The sequence below is a fragment of the Topomyia yanbarensis genome, chromosome 3 (assembly GCF_030247195.1).
Source record: "Topomyia yanbarensis strain Yona2022 chromosome 3, ASM3024719v1, whole genome shotgun sequence".
NCBI lineage: Eukaryota > Metazoa > Arthropoda > Insecta > Diptera > Culicidae > Topomyia > Topomyia yanbarensis.
In genome coordinates this window covers 2,601,268-2,617,492 of record NC_080672.1, presented here as the reverse complement: position 1 = coordinate 2,617,492, position 16,225 = coordinate 2,601,268, and the positions used below count along the sequence as shown (strand labels likewise).

At 38.2% G+C, this 16,225-nt stretch overlaps 1 protein-coding gene across 5 annotated transcripts in view; it reads right to left on the bottom strand.

Moving 5' to 3' along the window:
• LOC131693121 (zinc finger MIZ domain-containing protein 2) overlaps positions 1 to 7,753 on the bottom strand; it is a 240,130-nt gene extending 232,377 nt beyond the window's left edge. For all 5 annotated transcript variants that reach the window (XM_058980684.1, XM_058980685.1, XM_058980686.1 and 2 more), the window contains exon 1: positions 6,232 to 7,753. The gene's annotated coding sequence lies outside the window, so the exon portion shown is untranslated. The remainder of the gene's footprint in view (positions 1 to 6,231) is intronic.
• Between the last annotated feature and the right edge of the window lie 8,472 nt (positions 7,754 to 16,225).

Sequence of the window (16,225 nt, the reverse complement as noted above, 5' to 3'; positions counted from 1 at the left end):
TAGAAAACGTTTGCTTTGCCGTTAGTTTCACCGATGCAGGATACATCGGATATATGTTGCAGTAAAACTGTTGAATATTTCAAATCCTCCAATTTGTTAAGCTCATCTGCTGAACTGGTTGGCTTTGCCAACATTTCAGCACATTCAGTACGAGAAGATCCTGGGAAATTTCCGTCGAAAATAGCTATACGTTTTTTTCTGAATAGTTGCCATGTTGTGCATAATTTTTGTTTGATTCTCGAGAATGCTGTGCTGATTCACGAGTATTGTATCAAATACTTTTTAAATTCGTTCGAGTTTGATGTGCACTGAACTTGAGGAAACTCCAATATAAGATTACAGGTTCTTCCACATCACGCACCACAACAAGATTTTTCGGGTAATTCACTGAACAAAGATTCTGAAATCCGAATCTATTGTTATATATTTGACCTATATGCGATTGGATAATCCAACATAATCAGGACACTTTTACATCGATTCCAGTCCATCCATGCTGAACTGACTATCTCTGATAAAACATTCGTTCACTACGATCAAACACACAGGCTGTATGGTGTACTGATTTTTTCATCAAAGTTCGTTAGCTCAAAACAAGCAAACACCAGCAACATAAGGATCTCTAACTCTCACCATAGATGCATCGTCTGCAATCATACTCAAAACTGTGATATTCGGTCTAAAGCAAGCAAATTACGTTAATGGCGACAAGCCTTTTATGACCCACGTTTACATGCCCGCTCACAAAGTTGAAATCGACGGTGTAGTCACCGATACAAATTTGTAATGCGTAGATCTACTGGCTTGGTTGTTTGTGATATTGGGAAATTATTCTTGGCATCAAAGAAACTACAAAGTTTTATCATCTCGACGCCGTTTTTTGAGTTTAAAAGGTTTTTTTTTTAATTTTTCTTAAATCGTTTACACTTAAAGAAGTGCATTTTTGTAGATAACTTATAAATATGGAAAAACGAAATTGGACCACATTGGCGGCATACGTCACATTTGCATGCTTCTAAGCTTATCTTCTGATGGAAGCTCGCTGAAGGTGTAATTCTGTTGATGATTATGATTTATTCCGGATTCTGAGGAAACTTGCGCATATTTCTAATGAAATCTTGCCAAATATTCTGATGAAAATCCAGCTCAGAGTTTTGGCGGAATCTTATTCAAAATGCTTACGCAATCTTTGATAATGCTCAATGATGTGTGAACTCTTCTCATAATGTTGAAGTTTATCCATGATGTCAATGGAATCCTGATAATAATTCTGATGGCATCTTTATCTCGATTCTGATGGTGTAGGGCAACGTCAAAATAATAGGATTCCATCGACATTCTGAGAAGGGCTACGACATATCGAATTCCTGAATGCGATTATATTAGAAACATGAGCAACTTTCCCCCACAGTCCTAAGCCAGAATTTAGAACAGGATCCTGTCAGATTGCTATACCGAAATTCGTCATAATCTTAACAAAAGAAACAAATTGTTCAGAAAAACGTGCCATGAATTCTGGAACAATCACACCTGCATAACGCTTTTATTAGTCAAGATATTTGATCAATTTTTTGTTTAGTGAACTAGTTCACAACTTTATGAACGTTATTCATAGACCAAAGATTGATTCGTGATTTTATTCCTAAAACATTATTCAAAGTCCGACTATACGACGTGAGCTTAATACATCTTGATCATGAACTGGTTTTCGTGGTTGTGATATAGTTCACAAAATCAATTTGACATTTTCTCGTGAACAATTTCACGAAACTCAGTATAGATGGCGCCGGTGGTTGAGTGATAAGCGTGATCGCCACTCATTCCAGTTGGTCTGGGTTCAATCCCAACCGAGGTCGTTGAGATTTTCCTGAGGTGAAAAAATCTGTGGTCACGTCTTCCTTCGGAAGGGAAGTAAAGTCGTTGGTCCCCGGTCCATGAGCTGATGGATCGATATTTAGTCCAGATAGTGGAGTCACCTCTCTGGCGTCGGTAACGAAGAAGTAGAATCCAACTTCTATACACAATAATCCTACTCCCGTATTGATCAATAAACAGGACTACCAGAAGTTGCACATTGAAAGATGTTTCATTACTCCAAAGAATAATTATCTACTGATTCCCTGTGCAACTTCAGCTAGCCCAGATCGATAACGGAGTAGCAGCCAGGTCGCTCAACAATTTCACGAAACTCAGTATATTATTCATGAATCCTTACAATCCTCGTGAAATGATTCATGATTTCTAACATATCAGTCACGGTTTAATATCTGTGTATATGATGTAGTAAAACCACGATTCCCAGTATAAAGTCACGACTGGCCATTTCGTGCTCGCGAAAAATTTTACGAAATCGTAAAATATTATTCATGGATCCGTAAACTGTTTCGTGGGTCCCAGTACATGATTCTCGATCCATCTAGCGTGCTTGGGATATTAAGAAGATAAGACAATAAAGCGAAGAGAAATGAAAATGTATGAATGAAATGAAAATGGGTCACATTACTCCACGTGTCAAATTCGATAGTAGATTACGAAAACCGTGACTAAGATCCTGAAATTATGAACATAAATCATGATTCTCTGCTAGAAACATTCGATAGTAAATTCATGAACAAAATATCACGATAACATGATAAAAAATACGAAAATCACGACTAAGCTGCTGAAATCATGAAGATCGTTTAAGTTTGGGCTCTTTTAGTTGATATAGTTTATAAAAACCAGTGTATCCCGAAGTTATGAATGAGATCCATACCAAAAACTAAACATGTCCAGGGAGCCAATCAACCAACCAAACATCCAAGTGTAACGCGATGTGTATTTTTGGCGCGAATTAGTTTTTTAGAAACACAAATAGTTTCGTGAATAAAACGAAACATCAATCCACAACCTACGCCGACAGGGCCACAATGCAGTGTCATGTATCTGCGATTACCGGTGAGAGCATTCTGATTATATTGTTTATACTTTCAAATGATTATGTAATTTTTCTGTAGTGGTAGTGATTTTATTTTATTGGATTGCTTTTTATTTTTACTATCTGAAGTATATCCATAAGGTTCGTTATATGCAATTAATCCATAATATTTATTTATTTCAATATTTGGGTAGGGAGGGTGCATCAGGGTATTAAACGAACTGTGTCATGGATTAGGGTACGTAGATCGCCTTTCTCTAGTTAAAAGATAATAATGTGTGCACTTACTTCCTAATTCTTTAGAATTATGTAGTTATTGTTAATATTATTATCTGACACGGCACAGTAAGTTTGAGAGCGAGTAAGGGCGCTTTAACCTAGGCTCATTAGCCAGGACAAGGTGTAAATACCTTTGTCCCATCCCAAAGGACCAAAGGAGTGACATTAACCTTCTTAGCCAAGTCACTCCCAACGATTTATTATATTCCCTTTAAACTGAAACGGTCGGTACGGTTGTCCTCGTTTCTTCCTCCTTTATGATTCAAAACAATTCGTTAATTAAATTATTCACTAAATGAATAATTCAATTGCCGTCTAATTTTGAAACATCTTCAAACCCAACTCTGCACAATAGGCCTGGCCGTTTTAATATTTGCGACATATGAAAATATGCTTCAAATATTAATATTGACAAGAAAAACAATACAGACTAACTGTAGTGTTTTCCAGGATGCTTTTCAATACTGGCTGTGTAAGGGTTAGAATAGAATAGAACACAAATAGTTTCATGAATACAAAATGTCTAATTCATGAAGTCACGATTTTCGTAAATCGCTCATGAACTTATGAACGGATTTTTGAGTTTGGTGAGATTCCATCAGTGGTAACCATAAACCGACTCTCGAGGGACCGAGCTCTGTCAAGTGAAATGTGTTGTAATTTGTTAAGTTGTCCAATAGAACCTGTGCCCAAATGACCAAATTTGATCACACTACGTCTTAGTATTGTAAGAACGTGTTAATCCATCAAGTTTAATTTGTAGCAAAACAATACTTATATAAAGAGAAGTTTTGGCTCTGAATATTTTTACTAAATTCCAGTTCCGACAGAGATATAAAAATTATTTTTGAATTTTTTTCCTCAAAATTTAAATGGGTTTGAGTCCCCAAGTTGTCCCAACTTCATGCCATCAGAACCCAAAGAACACGAGGTAAACCTGTGCCTACTTTGTTCCATGACAGCATTTTTTTCCGATTTCCATGCACCGGAGAAGACAGTGTATGTATGTAAAACCAGCCCTCGTTATAATTGCAAAATCGAATCGATATGCAATAAGATCACGAATGGTTGACCAAAGAAAGAAATCGTCAAACTCAACCACCACCGGCTGACTGACTGACTGCACTTGCCTGCGCTAGGCTGACAAACTGCATAGGCAAACTGGCGAGGCGCACATTTTCCATACACTTTTTCTTCATCGCACATACAAAAGGTACAGATGATTGCGCTCGCGCCTTGCTCGAGCACAGATTGCAGCCGATACAGAACCATACCATATCATACCCCCGTGTGCCGGTGAAAGAATGGGGGTGGTGGGGCCTGCAGGGCTACGAACATTCATAAATCATTCGAGGCGCTTGGCTGGGTGATGAGGCTGCTGCTGTTGGTGATGGTGGTGGTGGTGGTGGTACCGGAGTGCGGTTTTCAGCGGGGCCAACAACAACTGTGGTTGCCTACAGCTTACAGCTTGCCGATGAGTGTGACTCTGTGTACACGACTGTGAGCATCCGGAGGACTGGGAGTTAAAATTCCCCTATTCGAATAGGGAGGTAATGAGGAGCGACCGAAGAGTTTGAGTTTGTTGCGAATTGAACGGTCGCTTTCATCTACTTAGGGCAAACGATTTCATAAATAAGTTATTTTCTGTGATCTTCGATTTGCTGCCACATCAGCAAAACACCCGATGATAAAACTATCTAGTTACATACCAGCGCCGTGGATATTACTGACGCACAAGAGAGGGTCGATCGATGGGAGTTAATTAGGCATGGCCGAAAATACTAAAAATGTGACGATGTAATTGGTCAGCATCGCGTCGTTGAAGTGGTGGGGAAAATGTGGTATAAATTGCAGTGTCTAGCCAAAGCCCATTAGATCACGAGCTTGTAGAGTGTCTGTAGTTAACCGAACTGGCCAACTACAACATTTCGGCTCGGTTGGACGCCCGATGATGGTGATGACGACGACGTTGGCGTTGATGGTGGTAAATAATAACAAACTGACCGAGGCCGGCGAGATCCGAGCCCCACGTCAGAGAGAAGGCGGAGGAGGAGGAGGAGGTGGTAATTCGAGAGTGACTTACGCGTTCGGGTATGGGTTGCGTGGGAAAATGTGACGAGGTGAAATTGTTGGGCAGGCAAATATTTGGACGGGCCAGCTATTATGTGATGGATTGAATGCTGTCCCCATCATGGATTGGGAGGATAATCGATTCAATTGGGGATTGATCTTACGTTGTATATACAATACGCATTCGCAAGGCGTTGTGAGTTGTGGCGATTTTAACACAATTTTTTTGCTTTGATTCGAGTCGAAAATAGGACGTAACAGCTTTTTTCCCTATGTTTGAATAAATTTCGAATCAGCTCGTGAATTGATGTAAATGACATCAGTAGGCTCTGAGAAAGAGGTTTTTCATTTGTTCAGTTACATTGAGTTATATCCTACCGCATCTGACGATTGCAAATCAACTTTTAAGTAGGCCATGTTGATCTGTAACTCGTGTTCATAATGTGTGGATCCCGCCAAAAACAAAGCAACTGAACGTGGTTCGCTGACCCAATCATGTTTGAGCAAAACCAAAACCGATCGATCGATCAATCCTTTCGACTACTGGCGTCACTACAGCAACCGGTTAATTTCAAAACATATCCCTTAAGAGGATTGCTGATTAATACCGACAGGCAGGGTAATTCGATCCTTGTAGCTCTGTCCGCAGAGCTCGCGATGCGGTACGAGCTGGAAAGCCAGACGTCATCTCCGAATGGAACAGGTGTCCCAACGGCGGTACGATGGTACGTACGTGCACACCTTTCGGGCGACTCTCCGTAATTTCTCCCTCGCCCTGCTCTCATTCTCGCTTATATTTATTCTTTCTACTTCATATCTTCGATCAACAGCTTGCCTCTATCAGCTGCCAAGCAGCGAGTCGCGTGCTGGACTACAACTACAGTTCACCTGCCTGCCCGCCTGCCTACCAACACCGTTTCTAGTCGATCTGGACAGTTGCGTAACAGGTTCCCCTCATGACCTACCTGTTTAGAAATTAGTGTCCGCTTCGTTGGTAATCCATTCAACTGATCTGCAGCTAGCTTCAGTCGTCGACAGGTAATCCAAATCGTAACAATTTTCTTCAATAATCGGGATATCAAGATAGCCTCTGGTTGGCCGCTTCTAGTCCTTTTTTGTTCGTGTTCTACTAGCGGGGAGAGGGGTGGCTTGCAGGTAAACAACAGCTGGAATTATGACACTCGTCTCGTTCTCGTTTTCAACGATGATTCTCACTCAGGCACGAGTTTTGGTTTCACGTTTCACACGGCGGCTCGCAGTGACACTTCCTCCTGTTTAGTAAATGATCACTGGTATATTTTCGTTTCTCTACACTTTTGAATCTGTTGAAACTCCATCAAATCAAACGGTCACTTTTGTTTTAAAAGCCTTTTCATTCCAGAATCAGTATTCTGAAAGTTTGTTTTCTTTTGCCTCCTTTACTTTTGTTGTTGAACTTTTGCCGCTACGTTTTCACTGTCCACTGTGTTATTATTATTTCTTGTACTTACACACACCTTTCACGACACTCTTCGCTGCTGTTTCGATGATTGCATTTTTTTCCTGTTATTTGCCTTTCTTTTTTTTGCCTCACAAGTAATACATAAACACACACTCTTTCCGCTTATCTCTTTCGCTTATGTTGTATCTATTTTCCTTTGAATATGTTATTAGTTGACACTTCACATGCGTACGTTTTATTTTTTTCGTGTGTTGCTTTGATTTCTTCGTTGTATCACGCAGATAATTATTTCACTCGCACCAAAATGTGTCAAATCACTGATAGCGCATAACAGATTTCGGTTTTTTTCCCTTGTACCTTCAATCAATGTCGCAGAGTTTTCTGCTAGTATCGCACAATTAATCCGTTTGCAAGATCATTCACCACTTTGCTGGCCGGACAGTGTCTTCAACAACTGCCATCCAGGTTCAACCGCCACACTTAATCATCCCCTATTAATACACGATACCTTTTATTATTTTCATCAATTTCTAACCCCCGAAACATTACAACATGCTGCACATTTTTTCCCGCACTTCTTCCACTATCCTTCCCTTTCTTTGCAGCCGTTTATTTTCCGTTTGTTGTGTATTTTCCTTTTTTTCCACTCGCAGGATTGCACCGTTTCAAAACACACACAGAACACCAGCCAAAAACCGTCAGCCTGCAGGACAGTTGTTTCTGAACCGATCCTGACAGATGCAATTTTTGTCCAACCCGGAGGAGACTTCCCCGAGTTTCGAGTTTCCTGCTTCCTTTTATCGGCTTTCTCTTTATTCCACTTCCCACTGTTTCGCGCCCGTCGTCCTGTTGCGCTTGCTTTCTGTGGTTTTTGCCTTGAAGGGTTCACCTAAAAACTAACACACTCCTTACACAAACGGATCACGGCTGTCCACAGGATGTTTCTCAGCAGCCATCTGAGGTTTCCACACCACACACACACACTGCCTATAGGACTTCTCTCAGAGGTCGCGCGTCAAGTCGAGAGGTAAACGATAGACTAAACAGGCCGTCTGATATTTTCCTCGGTCACAGCGAACGACACATACAATATCTGAAAGCACTCACCACCGGAGGGAATAATAGCAACAGCAGCAGACGGTTCGGTTCGCTTCGTTCCCTGTTCGGCTAAGTGAGTGACCCGGTTTGAAACGATGAAACCGATTGATGAAAGAGAGAGCGAGAGAGTGAGTGCAAATATGGCATTGACTGTGTGGCGACGTGTGAACACTGAACAAAATGCGAAAAACCTCTGGAAAAATACTCCATTTATCGCCGGTCGAGCAAGACAGGAGAGCAAGCGTGCGAGCAATGCGATAAATTGAGAGAAGCGAAAATTAACTCATACTTCGCAGGAATAAAGCGACTAAAAAGGGAGAAGAAATTGGAGATGCGATTACTGTTCTTATTAGTGTCGAGTGATGTTTTTGGTATAATGCGATAAACAATGATGGTCACAAAATTTAATGAGAAATACTAAGCCACAAGGAATGCATACATTGCCTATCTATATTAAATATAGATAAATTTTCTTTAATTATGGTCATCAAAATGCGTTTCTTTCTTTATCTTTTGCATAGAATTGCATAATATCTATAGCAGTCCATGTTAATTTCAGGTTTTTATGCTACATATTGCTTTTCATATCAGATTTTTTTGGAAAGAATTCAAAATTGTCGTTTTTAATCGATTTTAACAGCCGTTTTTGCTACAAACTAAGCAGAAATACATCGCTATTTTCTTTTCCTGGAATACTTTATCGAAAGTAACTTTTTTTAATTCACTGGAACTGCGAAAACAAAAAAAATCAAGTTGCTTGTGCGTGTGGTTCCGGTTAGAATTTAAATAAAAAACCTGTTTTAATCCACCTAGAGGTGCAATTGTGCCTTTCTCATTTCTCCAAACTATGATTTAGTAGCTGGTTCGTACAATATAACATTATGGTAATGTTTTTCATTCTTATTACACTTGGTAAGTATATATAAGAGCACCTTTTTGCATTCATCGCGGTATCGGTTTGAATCGGCGTTTTCTATGTGATCGCACTCCACAACCCGTAACTCCGGAAGTCGGATGGAGATGGAATTTAATATCGGTTTCCGGGGACGCAACACCTTTCATTTGAGACTAAGTTGATCAAATCGGTCTAGCCATTTTCGAGAAACCAATATAACCGTTATTCTGAATTTGGATGCTTCCGGATCCGTCGATGGTGGCCAGTGTGGCCAAAGAGACTTTGAATGACTGTTGGTGACCTAGATCTACAAATTCAATAAATGTGTTTACATTTTGGAAAAAAATTCACCTTTTTACATTCATCGCAGAATTCGTTAGAATCGGGATTTGCTGCGTGATCGTACGTATCACCCTGTAATTCAGGAACCAGAACTCGTATCCACACAAAATTCAACAGCAGCTGATGGACCTTTCATTTAAAATCAAGTTTGTCAAAATCGGTTCAGAAAATTCCGAGAAACCGATGTGGACAAATCAACAAATTTTGTTTTGTAACCATACTCTTCAACTCGTAATCCGGAACAAGATGTCGGTTGAAAATGAAATTCAATAGCAACCTATGGGAATATTATACCTTTCATTTGAATCTTAGTTTGTAAAAATCGGTTCAGTCATCTCCGAGAAACCGATGTGGACATTTTGTTAACAAATCCGCACATACACACACACATACATACATACATACATACATACATACATACATACATACATACATACATACACACATACATACACACATACATACACACAGATATTTTGCGTTCTCGGCGAACTGAGTCGAATGTTATGAGTCGGTTAGAAAGTCGGTTTTTGGAGCAATTGCATAACCTTTCTATATGAGAAAGGCAAAAGAATAATATTTAGCTTAATCAGCATGAGTTCAATAGTATTTTCATGTGATTATATTTTGAAATGATGGTGGAATGGGTTTGAAATTGGAGGGAATGGGGGGTTAGTAGAGTGGGAGTGGAGGATACGTCAGAAATCCTTCATCTTATTTCGGTATACGGGATGGATGCAGGAAATGCGGGCGTGAGGGTGGTCCAAGGGGAGGGGAGTGATGAAGGATGGAGGTGTAAGGGCAAGACGGAGGGAGGGAAGGGGGCGGCGACGCAATACTCAACTGCATATTTTGTCTTCCATTTGAGACTTGACTTTGAGAAAATCGGTTCAGTCATCACCGAAGAACCGATTTGACTTTAATTGTGGAATATGCCCGGAATTCCGGACTTCCGGAATCGTCGATAGTAGGCAATATATACAAAGAATGTTTGATTGGCAATCAGTGATCTAGATCTGCGATTAGAAGTTATTTGGTGACCATTTCAATAGTTTTTAGCCTCTGAGGTATTACGATTGTACCGATTTATATGGGAAATTCCAGTGTATCCTTACTAACACCCCTGTAACTCCGGAAGCAAGAGTCAGAACCGAATGAAATTCAGCAGCAGTCAATGGCATTACTGTATCTTTCATTTGAAATCAAGTTTGTAAAAATCGGTAGAGAATTCGTTGGGGAATGGGTGTGACATTAGCTTAGGAACTTGGCGAGTTCCCCGGGGGCGTCATGACCTGTCATAGGTGGCCAATGTGGTCAAAGCTGCTTTGATTGATCATTAGTGATCCAGACCCGCAAACTAGAGTAATGTTACATCAATTTTAATATGTTTTACATCATTTGAACATCATGGTGGTACCAGTTTATATGGGAATTTGCTGTGTGACCGCACTCTTCAACCCGTAACTCCGGAACCGGAAGTCGGATCAACTAAAAATTCAATAGCAGCTTATGGGAGCGTTATACCTTTCAGATGCAACTAAGTTTGCGAAAATCGGTTCAGCCATCTCTGAGAAAATTGTGTGAGTTTAAATGACACACACACATACACACACACACACATACACACACACATACATACACACACACAGACATTTGCCGATCTCGACGAACTGAATCGAATGGTGTATGACACTCGGCCCTCCGGGCCTCGGTTAAAAAGTCGATTTTTACAGTGATTGCATAGCCTTTCTTTATATGAGAAAGGCAAAACGCATTAAATCCACCTAGCATTGTGATAAGACCTTTCTTATAACACTAAAATGTAATAATTATTAGGAAGCGAGCACTGTGTAGTTTGCGAAATTTAGTAAAAACTGTGCTCACTATGAAAAATACCAAATCAGATTTATATGTTTCCCAAATATAATAACAAATAGTATCGTACCAAATATTTGTCGTTGCTAAAACTTTTTGATAATCGCATCTTTTGATTGGAGAAATTGCTCAAATAATCGCATAACATTGAGAAGTGCAAGTCGTATGCATCCAGCGGAACATGTGTAATTGCGTAAGTTAATTGATGCCCAGAGATCAAATTTTAATCTAAATTCTTTCGGTTCAGGAATCATTCCAATCTAGTACAGTAGGATTCCGTTTTTGGCAACAATTTTTTTTTTCAGTTGCCAAAACCGGAACCGTGCCAAAAATGGAACCCTATTGTTGAAGTTTGGATTTTCAATTTACGATTTCAAAAATGTTTCAAGGATTTTTAATCATGAGATGAAAAAAAAAATAAGAAAATTCCATTTTATTCATGTTTTTATCAAATTCAGTTGTCGCACAGTGATCACCTTCCATACAAAAGTCGGACAAAACCTCAAAAGGGGTCCGAATTTGATGAAAACTTCACATTGGGGTAATTTTTCGTCGCTGAATTCATATTTGGTGCTAATTTTTTATGTTTTACCTCGAAATTTTGGCGCGAAAAATTACTAAAATTTTCGCAAAGAACCTAAACATTTTTTGCCTATATTTGTATAAAAAGTGTCAAAAACATGAAACAGTAAGATTCATACGGTTCTAGAGTGCCACGCACCAAACCTTCTAATCTTTATTGTGCATAGTTTAGACGGTGAAAAAACTGCCTGTTCGTGCATTTTGGTTTGCACCTTTCTTTCTTATATGTAGTTGAAGTCGCTGCAAAAAAATGTAAAAATCTTTAATAAATTTAAAATGAATGAATATTTTTACAAACAGTCTTCGACATTATTAAGTAGTTTTGATACCTACACATTTGCACGAAAAGTCACAACGAAAAATGTTATATTGAAAAAAAAAAACTAGATTTATGGGGGATGCCATAGAAAACCCCTTATAAATCGATAACCTTTGGTCCTACAAGCTCAAGTTCTTCAACAAAATTCTTCCCTACGAGCATATCTAAAACTTTGCTGAAAACAGCAACTTTTTACCTCATTAGTATAATTTTTTTTAGTTCGATCATAGTAAGCCATGCCTAATTTAATTTTTTATTAGATTGTGGGGAATATTAATACGAACAATTCCTCTAAAGATACGCTGTGAATATATTCGATGGTTTGGCCTCTAGTGAATTAAGTTCACGTTTTTGGTGTTTCCGACCAGTGTGAGGTGGTTTGAAAATTCAACATTTACGAATATAAAGTGCACTATATCTGAAAATTCATTTAAAAAAAATTGGTTCAGGGAATTTTTTGCAGAATACACATTTTTTCAATTGTTTACAATGCTAAGAGACATTTATAAATTATATTGCGAACCCTGGGTAATCAAACATTACCATGCGTCTTCTTCAGACATATTATGAAAAATTACCTTGATTTCGCTACTGGGGCTGTTATCTCTTCTTTCTGAAAATTATTGAACATTTTTTCAAGAGCCACCCTATCCCAAATCTAATCTAAATCTAAACAGTCGATACTTTGAACACCTTAACCACAAGGACCACCCTAACTCTATTCATTTGAAATCGCCAAAAAAACTAACAAATTTGCCAAAGACACCATAAAGCTAAAACAAACTATTTGGGAGCTATCAGTTCTGTATTCCTAAATACGGGCTTTCGATATGTACTGAAAATTTAGTGCCAAGTTTTGTAGTGACGTCGTAATAATCGAAAGAGAAAGAGGCTTGCAATGTTACTAAGGTTGTTTCTGCATATTTTATTCATTTTTACTCTTTTGACGATAATAATATCATTTGTCAAAAGTAATTACATTATTTTCTTATAAATATAGCAACACTGCCAAACATCATTTCGCTATCCCTGCAGTAACATTGTGTACGGTGAAAAAGGCAGAATCAACCAATCAGGAGCTGGAACATTCTGACGTAAAATTGGAACAAAAACGATCCCCTCTATTGTCATTAGGGCATTGCAAAAAAACTTTTTTTTTTTAATTCTCTAAGGCCCCCCCTCCCATATTGTGACAAATGTCAAAGTAAGCTTAGATGCCAAATTTCAGATCATTTGGACAATTTTAGACCCCCGCCCACTTCGCTTGAAATTTATGAAATTGGTACTATGGGAAAATAAAGACGAAAAATATACTAAATGCTATAATTTTTGAAGTAGCTACCAGAAAATTACAATTTATACCTCTTTTTAAAGGAAATGACCTAAGTCTTTGAAGGGAGATATTCCTCTTTCTAGAAAAATAGGGGAAAGTGGGGTACTGGGCCATTTGACCCTAAAATCTCCTATTTTTCATAATTTTTCTGCTTTGTGATGCAAATCATACATATTTTGGAGTTTTTCTAATGTGAGCAAATCTCAGAAATCGAACGGAACCTTTTTGACCCTTGTCCGAATACGGGAAGTTGGGGTTATAGGACCTTTTGTCTTTAATATTAAATTTTATAATTTTCTCGTGCATATATCTCTATTATTCTTCAATCAATTTTCATGAAATGTAGCTTGTTGAACGCGAAAAATTCTTATGAATACAACGAAAATAAATTCGTTAGCGGCAAAATTCAGAAACATCAAATTTTTGAACATTAACTTTACAAATCACATTTTTTTCGTTAAATGTCCTAATACCTCAACTTCCCCTATTTTTCCAGGATGGAAACTTTCCTCATGCGATCCTCAAGCGCATTTTACACTAAAAGTAGTAAATTTAATAATAATTTTGTTGTTAAATGGAGTTAATATGTGCAATTTTATGATAAAAATGTGAAATCGAGACTATATATATAAGATAATTTGATGTTTCTGAATTTTACCGATAACGAATCAATTTTTATTGTATTCCTAAGGATTTTTCACGTTTAACAAGGTATATTTTATGAGAATTGATTGAAGAATAATAAAGATATATGCACGAGAAAATGATAAAATTTAATATTAATGACAAAAGGCCCTATAACCCCAACTTCCCGTATTCAGACAAAGGTCAAAAAGGTTCCGTTCGATTTCTGAGATTTTTTTACATTAGAAAAACTCCAAAATATGTATGATTTGCATCACGGAGCAGAAAAATTATTAAAAATAGGGAATTTTTAGGCCAAAATGACCCAGTACCCCACTTTTCCCTATTCGTCTAGAAACAGGAATGTCTTCCTTCAAATACTAAGGTTATTTACTTTAAAAAGAGGTATAAATTTTAATTTTCTGATTGCTACTTCAAAAGTTATAGCATTTAATATATTTTTCCTCCATATTTTCCCATATTACCAATTTCAAAAATTTCAAGCGAAGTGGGCGGGGGTCTAAAATTGTCCAAATGATGCGAAATTTGGCATCTGAGCTTGCTTTGACATTTGTCACAATATGAGAGGGGGGGCCTTTGAGAATTCAAAAAAAAAATTTTTTTGCAATGCCCTAATTGTCATGTCTTGTCTTAGGGTCTTACTATAAAATTTGATTCCGGCAGACACTAGTTACACTGTTACCAGTTATATTATACATAAATAATATATTTCTTTACATATTGTAATTATTAGTTACTACACGTATAGTGTAAAATATAGTTAACCCTTAAATGCATAACGCTGTTTTAAAACAACATTGCGAAAAACATTTCAAAATTATCAGAGTAATGTATTGAAACTATAAGACAATTGTAACAAAATTTTAAAAAATAAAAAAAAGATTTGCACCTTTGAAGGTTAATATGACTCCCATGTTTGGAAATAATTCAGTCCAAAAGGCCATGATTCTGATTGTGATATCGACTGTACGGTTCAGTTGTGCAGGCGTATGGACTTTACGATCGCGTTGGAATAAGCGTTTATTTGTGTGCGCTTGAGACCGCGTTAATCGGATTGGAAGTGCTGTACGGGTCACTAAATCATTGGGGGCGTTTTTGTGTTTACGAAATCTTGGATGTAGTTGTGCGTGGATGATCGCGATTGTATGTTTATATTTTTTGTATCATCGAGAAGGACTCGGGCGTTTGGATGTTATTGTGTTCGATTGCGTGGGCTTTTGTTTGTCGCGTAAACGTTTGTATGTCGCGTGTGCTAGCGTGTCACTTCGCATGCTTAAATTTGATTTTAAAACCGGGTGTCTATTTGCATATTCGCGTGTATTCTTGGATGATCGCACGGACCGTGAATATAATCCGTAATTTTCAGTGTATGGTTCAGATGCTAGAAAATAGAGAGTTCTCTATCACTATCATCTCTATCACTAGAGCTCCCGGTCATGTCGCCATGGAACGTATTGTCTAGTAGATATGAGCGTCATTTGTTCTGATTAGTCCAGCTGAGAGCATGGACCTATGCGGCTAGGGCCGAGAGGAAGAATTTCCGGACGTAACCAATTCATGATCGCGCGAACACAAGCGTATGTAGGCTCAGTCTTGAGACCGCGTATGTAAATTTTTAAGTGCTAGAACATTCATTTAGTCACCGGAGTTTTATCCTGTTTGCAAGATCGTAAGCGTACGTACAGAGTTAAAAAATAATCGAAAATAATCGAATCTGTTTTTTGACGACTGAAAATGAACCTGATGCGACTCGCGGTGAATAGAAAAAATATTCATTCAAATATCCATGTTAATCATTCAGTTGAATATCGTACAATATATTCATTCACTAATTATCTAGGAAAATGTTTTCAAATGCCGGTAAAGCAACTGAAACAACAATCATCATCGCTTACATTGTGCCAGGGCCTACTTTGATGCGTTTGATTCGTTACTGCACGGTCGCTTCGTGTAATAATCGGAAACGAATGAAAATCTGCATAGATGAATGGGCGGTTTGTTCGTTTGACGTTTTCAGCTGCGTCGCTGAATATTGAAAATGAATGCTGCTGAATATGATCAATTTTCATTCAATGAATTTGAATATTTTTAACTCTGCGTACGTATGCTCAAGCGTTTGTATGAGGATGTGTTTGTCGCGTGTGCTAGCGTGTATGTAACTTCTCGTATATAAATTCGGTTTTATAACCGTGTGGCTAGTCGCATATTTGCGTGTATTCTTGAATGCTCGCGCGCGGATCCTGAATTCGATACTTAATTTGCAATGTATGGTTCAGATCCTAGAAGAGAGTGAGTTCTCCCATATCACTAGAGTTTCCGGTTATGGGCAAAGATGCATCCACGTAATATAAAATCACCCCAATAACTGAAATAGAAGTAAAAAATCTCATTACTACACCTTACAGCGATAAATATGGACGTTTTTGATA